Consider the following 7,841-nt stretch of genomic DNA (forward strand, 5'->3'; position numbering starts at 1 on the left):
CTACCGAAAATGAAATCCTTTCCCCATTGCTTGCTTTCATTAGGTTTGTCAAAGATCAGATAGTGATTGGTGTGCAGCCTTATTTCTGGGTCCTCTATTCTGTTCCATTGGTCTATGTGTTTCTTTTTGTACCACTACCAATTCGGTTTTGGTTACTGTAGTTCTGTAGTATAGTTTGAAGTTGGGTAGTGTGATTCTTCCAGATGTATTCTTTTTAATTATGATTACTTTGGCTATTCTGGCTCTTTTTTTATTCCATATGAATTTTAAAATTGTCTTTTTCTAGTACTGTGAAGAATGTCAATTATGGTTTAATAGGCATAGCATTGGATCTATAACTTGCTTTGGACAGTATGGCCATTTTAATGACATTGATTTTTCCTATTCGTGAGCATGAAACGTTTTCTATTTATTTATGTCTTCTCTGATTTCTTTGAGCAGTGGTTTGTAGTTCTCATAATAATCTTTCACCTCTCCAGTTGATTTTTGTATCAACATTGATTTTGTATCCTGAGACTTTGCTGGTGTTGTTGATCAGCTTAAGAAGCTTTTGGGCTGACGGTATGGGGTTTTCCAGGTATAGAATTATATCATCTTCACACAGGGATAGTTTGAATTTCTCTCTTCCTATTTGGATGTGCTTTAGTTCTTTCCCTTGCCTGATTGCATTGGCTAGAACTTCTAGTACTATGTTGAATAAAAGTGGTGAGAGAAGGCATCCTTGTCTTGCACTGGTTTTCAATGGGAATGCTTTTAGCATTTGCCCATTCAGTATGATGTTTACTGTAGGTTTGTCATTTATGGGTCTTATTATTTTTAGGTATGTTTCTTCAATACCTAGCTTTTCACATAAATGCATGTTGAATTTTCTTGAAAATCTTTTCTGCCTCTATTGAGATAATCATGCTTTTATTTGTCCTGAGTTCGTTTTATGTGATGTATCACATTTATTGATTTGCATATGTTGAATTTACCTTGCATCCCAGGAATAAAGCCTACTTTATCTTGGTGGATACGTTTTTTGTTGTGCTTTTGGATTTGGTTTGCCAGTATTTTGTTGAGAATGCCAAAGGCATCGATGTTCATCACAAGTATGAAGCTAAAGTTTCCTGTTTGTTTTTCATTGTTTTGTTTTTGTTTTTGTTTTTTTGTTGTTGTTGTTTTTTATCTCTTCCAGGTTTTGGTAACAGGATGACACTGGCCTCATAGAATGAATTGGGAAAGAGTCTCTCCTTGTCAATTTTTGGAAGTTTCAGCAGAAATGGTACCAACTGTTCTTCGTACCTCTGATAGACTTCAACTGTGAATCTGTCTGTTCCTGGGCTTTTTTTGTTTGGTAGGCCATTTATTACTGCCTCAATTTTAGAGTTTGTTATTGGTCTGTTTAAGGATTCAATTTCTTTCTGGTTCAGTCTTGGGAGGGTTTGTGTGTCCAGGAATTTACCCATTTCTCCTAGATTTTCTGGTTTAGGTGCATAGAGTTGTTCATGATATTCTCCGATGGTTGTTTGTATTTCTATAATGTCAGTGGTAATATTCCTCTTGTTGTTTCAGATTGTATTTATTTTAATCTACTCTTTTTTTCATTAGTCTAGCTAGTGATTTATCTATTTTATTCATTTTTCTCAGAAAACAGCTCCTGGATTCATTGATCTTTTAAAGGGTTTTTAGTGTCTCTATCTCCTTCAGTTAAGCTTTTATTTTGGCTATTTCTTGTCTTTTGTTAGCTTTGGGATTTGTTTGCTCTTAGTTCTTTAGTTATTTTTGCTGTGATGTTAGGTTGTTAATTTGAAGTCTTTCAAACTTTTTTGATGTGAGGATTTAGTGCTATAAATTTCTCTGTTAACACTTCTTTAGCAGTGTCCCAAAGATTCTGCTGTGTTGTATCTTTGTCCTCATTAGTTTCAAAGAATTTCTTGATTTCTTTTTAAATTTCATTATTTTTCCAAAAGTCCCTCAGGAGCATGTTATTTAATTTCCATGTATTTCTGTGGTTTTGAGGGAATTTCTTAGTCTTGATTTCTAATTTTATTACCCGCTGGTCTGTGAGACTGTTGGTTATGATTTCAGTTCCACTGCATTTGTTGAGGAGTGTTTTACTTCTGATTATGTCATTGATTATAGAGTAAGTGCCATGTGGCAACGAGAAGAATGTATATTTTGTTGTTTTTGGATGGAGAGTTCTATAGATATCTATCAGGTTCATTTGATTTAGTGCTGAGTTCAGATCCTGATTATTTGTGTTAATTTTCTGTCTCAATAATTCATCTAATACAGTCAGTGGTATGTTAAAGTCCCCCACTATTATTGTGTGGGAGCCTAAGTCTCTTTGAAGGTCTCTAACTTGCTTTATGAATCTGGTTTCTCCTGTGTTGGCTTCATATACATTTAGGATTGTTAGATCTTCTTGTTGAATTGAACACTTTACCATTATGCAATATTCTTTTTGTCTTTTTAGATCTTTGTTGGTTTAAAGTCTATTTTGTCAGAAAGTAGAATCGCAACTCCTGCTTTTTTCTGTTTTTTTTTTTTTTTTTATTTGCTTTGTAGGTATTTCTTCGTCCTTTTATTTTGAGCCTGAGTGTGTCATTGCATGTGAGATGGGTGGGTCTCTTAAAGATAGCATAGCAATTGTTCTTGCTTCTTTATCCAGTTTGCCATTCTGTGTCTTTTAATTGAGGTATTTAGCCCATTTACATTCAAAGTTATCGATATGTGTGGATTTTATTCTGTCATCATGGTGTTAGATAGTTATTTTGCAGACTTTATGTGGTCATTTTATGTTATTAATAATCTGTGTGCTTCAGTGTGTTTTTGTAGTGGCTGGTAAGGGTTATTTTTTCCCATATTTATTGCTTCCTTCAGAAGCCCTTATAAGGCAGGTCTGGTGGTAACAAATTTACTCAGCATTTGTTTGTCTGAAAAGAATCATTTTTCTCTTTTATTTATGAAGCTTAGTTTGGCCAGATATAAAATTCTGGGTTGGAATTTTTTTTTTGTTTAAGAATGTTTAATATTGGCCCCCAGTCTATTCTGGTTTGTAGAGTTTCTGCTGAGAAGTCCACTGTTAGACTGGTGGCTTTCCTTTTTAGGTGACCTGGCCTTTCTCTCTCCTGCTTTTAGCCTTTTTTTCCTTTCATTTCGGCCTTGGAGTGCCTGATAATTATGTATCTTGAATATGATCTCATGGAGTATCTTACTGGGGTTCTCTGCAATTTCTGAATTTTAATGTTGGCCTCTATAGCTAGCTTGGGGAAGTTCTCATGGATGATATCCTGAAATACGTTTTCCAAGTTGGTTTCATTCTCCCTTCTTTCCAAGTTGGTTTCATATTATGACTTTGAATAATCTTTCTACCTCTCTTTCTCCACCTCCTCTTTAAGGCCAATAACTCTTACATTTGCATTTTGAGGCTATTTTCTAGACCTTGGAAACATGCTTCCATGCTTTTTTTTTTTCCTTTTTTTTTTTTTTTCTGACTGTGTATTTTCAATTAGCCTGTCTTCAGGCTCACTAATTGTTTTTTCTAATTTATTAATTCTGCTACTAAGAGGTTCTGATGCATTTTTCAGTATGACAGTTGCAATTTTTAAGTAAAAAAATTCTGCTTGGTTTTTAGAAGTTATTTTTGCCTCTTAGTTAAAGTTATCTGATAGAATTTGGAATTCTTTCTCTATGTTCTATTCGATTTATTTGAATTTCCTCAACATAGTTTTATTTTGTTTTCTGTCTGAAAGGTCACACATCTCTGTCTCTCCAGGACTGATCTTTTGTGCCTTATTTAGTTCATTTGGTGAGGCCATATTTTCCTGGATGATGTTGAAGCCTGTAGGTGTTCATCAATGTCCAGGAATTGAAGAGTTAGGTATTTATTGTAGTCTTTATAATCTGGGCTTCTTTATGCCAGTCATTTTTGGGAAGGCTCTCCAAGTATTTGAAGGGGCTTGGGCCCCAAGCTCAACAATACTGTGGTTTCTGCAGACGTGTAGAGGAACAGCCTTCATGACTTTGTATAAGATACAGAAGAATTCTCTGCATTACCAGGCGGAGACTCTTATCCTTTATCATTACTTTCTCCCAAAAATATGGAGTCTTTCTCTTTGCTGACCTACCTGAAAATGGGGGTGTGGTGATGCGAGCATGCTTTTGGCCACCACCCTGGGATTTTGCTGGGTCAGATCTGAAGCCATCACAACACTGGGCCTTGCCCAAGGATGTTTCCTTCAGGCTGTCAAGTTTCCCGAGGCCCTGGGCATGTCCAGAGATGCTGCCGTGGAGTCAAAATACTTAACAATTTACCTCATGTTCTAGTCTACTTCATCTAAGCTGGCACACAAATCACAATACAAAGTCCTTCCGACTCCTTCTTCCAATTACCACAGGCAAAGGTGCCTCTCCCTGTGGCCACCACCAACACTGGTCCTCGGGGGGTTCTGCCAGGCCACCACAGATGTTCACTTAAAGCTCAAGTGCTGTTTTGATGCCTTATGGTACATGCTGCCAGGCCTGGGACTCACCTTTCAGGGCAGTGGGCTCCCCTTTGGCCTAAAGCAGGTCAAGAAATGCCATCCTAGAGTCAAGTCCTAGAATTGGACACCCCAGGAGCATTCTTGCTGCTCTGCCCCACTGTGGTTGAGCTGTTACCTGATTTTTGTTTTTCATGATGGTGCTTTTTTTGTGTGCAGATAGTTGCTAAAAGTTGGTGTTCCATCAGGGGGATGAACGATGAAGGCTTCTCTTCCACTATTTTGCTCCAGCCTGTCTAGCTGATTATTTTTAATTTCACAAATAACTTTTAACAAATAAATAGGACTACTATAAGCTCACACACAAATCCCTGCTGTAGGTTTATTAGTGTTTCTTACACAGAAGATTAAAACTTGATTTTATTGGTTTTGTTTTGATTTCAATTTTGCAAGCAGGCAGTATTTCTATTTATAAGTTCAAAAACCAAATTATGTAAAAGAGTGGCCACATAAAGAAGTCTTGCTTTCACTGTGTTCCTATCCATTCTCCCCACGTTATAGCTCAGGTGTTGGCAAAATATTTCTACAAAGGGCAAGAAGTAAATATATTAGGCTTTCAGGTCATATGTTCTCTATTGTGGTTATTCAGTTTTGCTGTTGTAGTGAAAAAGCAGCCATAGACAATACAAAATCAAATGGATATGGCTGTGTTCTAATCAAACTTTATAAAAACAGGCATTACAGTCAAGAATGTGGAAAAAGAAAACAAGCAACAGGCCTACTGGCCATAGTTTTCTATCTTTGATGTTGGTAATAGATTTTATTAGTTTATGTCTTATTTCAGGCTGTTATAGTAAATTACTATAGACTGGGTGGCTTAAACAACAAATATTTATTTCTCATAGTTCTGGAGGCTGAAATTTCAAGATCAGAGTGCCAGCATAATTGGGTTCTGATGAGGGCCCTCTTCCAGGTGGTGGGCAGCTGACTTTTCTTTCTACTATATCCTCCCATGAGGAAAAGAGAGCCAGATATTTCTCTGGTCTCCTATAAAGGCACTAATCCCATTTATAAGGACTCTACCCTCATGATCTAATTACCTCCCAAAGGCCCCATTTGCAGTTACCATCTAGGATTAGATCTCAACATACGATTTTTTGGAAGACACAAACATTCAGTACATAACAGTTTATTTATATGCAAATACAAGCATGTGACTATACATTCTCATGCCACATTTTTTATTCAAAAGTTAAGATATACCACTGTTCTATACCCTTAAATAGTATATATTGTATTGCATATTTTGGATATCTTTCTATACAATACATAGAGAGCATTCTCTTTTTTTTCAGTCTGTATTCTATTCCATTATATGAATATAAAACAGTTGATTTAACCAATCTTGTGTTGATAGATTTTTAAATTTTTCTAATACTTTACAATGAAAAACAACACCTGATGAAAACCTTGGAAATACATTATTCATATGTGTGTAGGTGTATCTGATGGACAGAATTCTGAACTTGAGATTCCTGAATCAAGGGGTAAACACATTTGCAATTTTGGAAGCTATTGCTAGATTAAACTTTATGGAGTTTTACCATTTTCACTTTCAGTACAATATATGAAAGTATCTGTTTCTGATTTATAGAATATAACCATGAATTAATCTGTCATCTTTGTGCAGAGGCCATGGTAATCTTCTCTAAATTATTCCAATTAGAGTATGCTGCTGAAGTGAGCACCATGAAGTAATTTTTAATTTAATAATGGATGAATGCTTTTGAGTGGCATGCAACCAAAGACTGCACATACTATAAAACTCCTTTTTTCCATTAAATCTGGAGCAGACCCAGAGAAATGGTTTTGCTGGAGAGCTGCAGCCTTTTTTTTTTTTTTTCAGAGTGTTAATTGGAGGGGAGCCACTTCACCTTAAGTTCCAGCAACATATTTATCTGTGCACTATCTAACAGGGACACATGTGGTCAGAGGGTTGGAAAAAGTTCATGAAGGTCTAATATTTGAGCAATTGTGCACAAAGATGGAGTTCTTTGCTGATTGTATATCAGCCTTAACCTAAGAAAGTGGCTTGTCCACTATGAACCAAAATGGACTGTGGTAAAATTCAGCAAAGGACAAGCAACGATGCAGAGCTAATTGATAAAAGAGAAAAATTTGATGGAACAAAAATAATAATAATAATAATAATAAAGACAACGTTTATTTAGCAAATTTACATGAGCTAAGCATTTTATCAAAGTGTGTGTTTGTGTGTGTGTATAGTGTATACAGATGCTCCTTAACTTATGATGAGGTTACATCCAAATAAATCAATTGTAAATTGAAAATATCTTAAGTCAAAAATGTATTTGATAGACCTAACTTACCGAAAATCATAGCTTAGCTTAGTCTGTGAAATAGCTAGGCTTTGTGTCTCCACTCAAATCTCATCTTGAATTGTAATCCCCATGATCCCCAGGTGTCATGGGAGAGACCAGGTGAAAGTAATTGAATCATGGGGGCAGTTTCCCCCATGCTGTTCTCATGATAGTGAGTTCTCATGAAAGCCGATGGCTTAATAAGGGACTCTTTTCCCATTCACTCAGCACTGTTCCTTCCTGCAGCCTTGTGAAGAAGGTGCCTTGTTTCCTCTTCACCTTCCGCTGTGATTGTAAATTTCCTGAGGCCTCCTTAGCCATGCTGAACTGTGAGTCAATTAAACCTTTTTCCTTTATAAATTACCGAATCTTGGGCAGTTCTTTATAACAGTATGAAAAGGGACTAATACAGTCTCCTTACTTGTATTTTGTTCAGAATATTTACATTAGCCTATAGTTGAGCTACATCATATAACACAAAGGGTATTTTATAATGAAGTATTGGATATATCAGGTAATTTATTGAATGCTGTACTGAAAATAAAAAGCAGAATAGTTTTATACTGTTGTAAAGTTGAAAATCACAAATGGAGCTACCGTAAGTCAAGCACTATCTGTATATATATTCCCTCACTGAAATTCTCACAAGAAACCTACGAAGTAGTTGCTGTTATTATACTCACTTTAAGGATTACTAAACCAAGCCCATTTGGCCCATGCTATGTAACATTCAGATAACAAAATGCAAAACAGAACAGAGCCTTAGATTTTCAGAGGTATCTATCCATTTCTAATTCATGGGGTTTCATGAGGAAAACAGAGGGTTTTTTTTTCTTTCTTGTTTTTTTTTTTTCCAAAATGAGGTCTGTGGTGCCTCCTCTGTTTTTCCCAAGGAGTCCCAGGCTACCAGAAGTTATCTCGGGGCCTCTCATATTTGCATTAAGAGTGGCAAGACAAAATGGAGAAAAATAATTTAGTCGACTGGGAAGAAAAC

At 36.0% G+C, this 7,841-nt stretch overlaps 1 non-coding gene across 1 annotated transcript; it reads right to left on the reverse strand.

Annotated features, from left to right (window-relative positions):
* Positions 1 to 6,110: 6,110 nt before the first annotated feature.
* Positions 6,111 to 6,213, reverse strand: LOC116812328 (U6 spliceosomal RNA). The gene has a single exon (XR_004370636.1). It is a non-coding gene; the product is annotated as a U6 spliceosomal RNA (small nuclear RNA).
* Positions 6,214 to 7,841: the final 1,628 nt, after the last annotated feature.

The sequence above is a fragment of the Hylobates moloch genome, unplaced genomic scaffold, assembly GCF_009828535.3.
Source record: "Hylobates moloch isolate HMO894 unplaced genomic scaffold, HMol_V3 SCAFFOLD_7, whole genome shotgun sequence".
In the NCBI taxonomy this organism is placed as follows: domain Eukaryota; kingdom Metazoa; phylum Chordata; class Mammalia; order Primates; family Hylobatidae; genus Hylobates; species Hylobates moloch.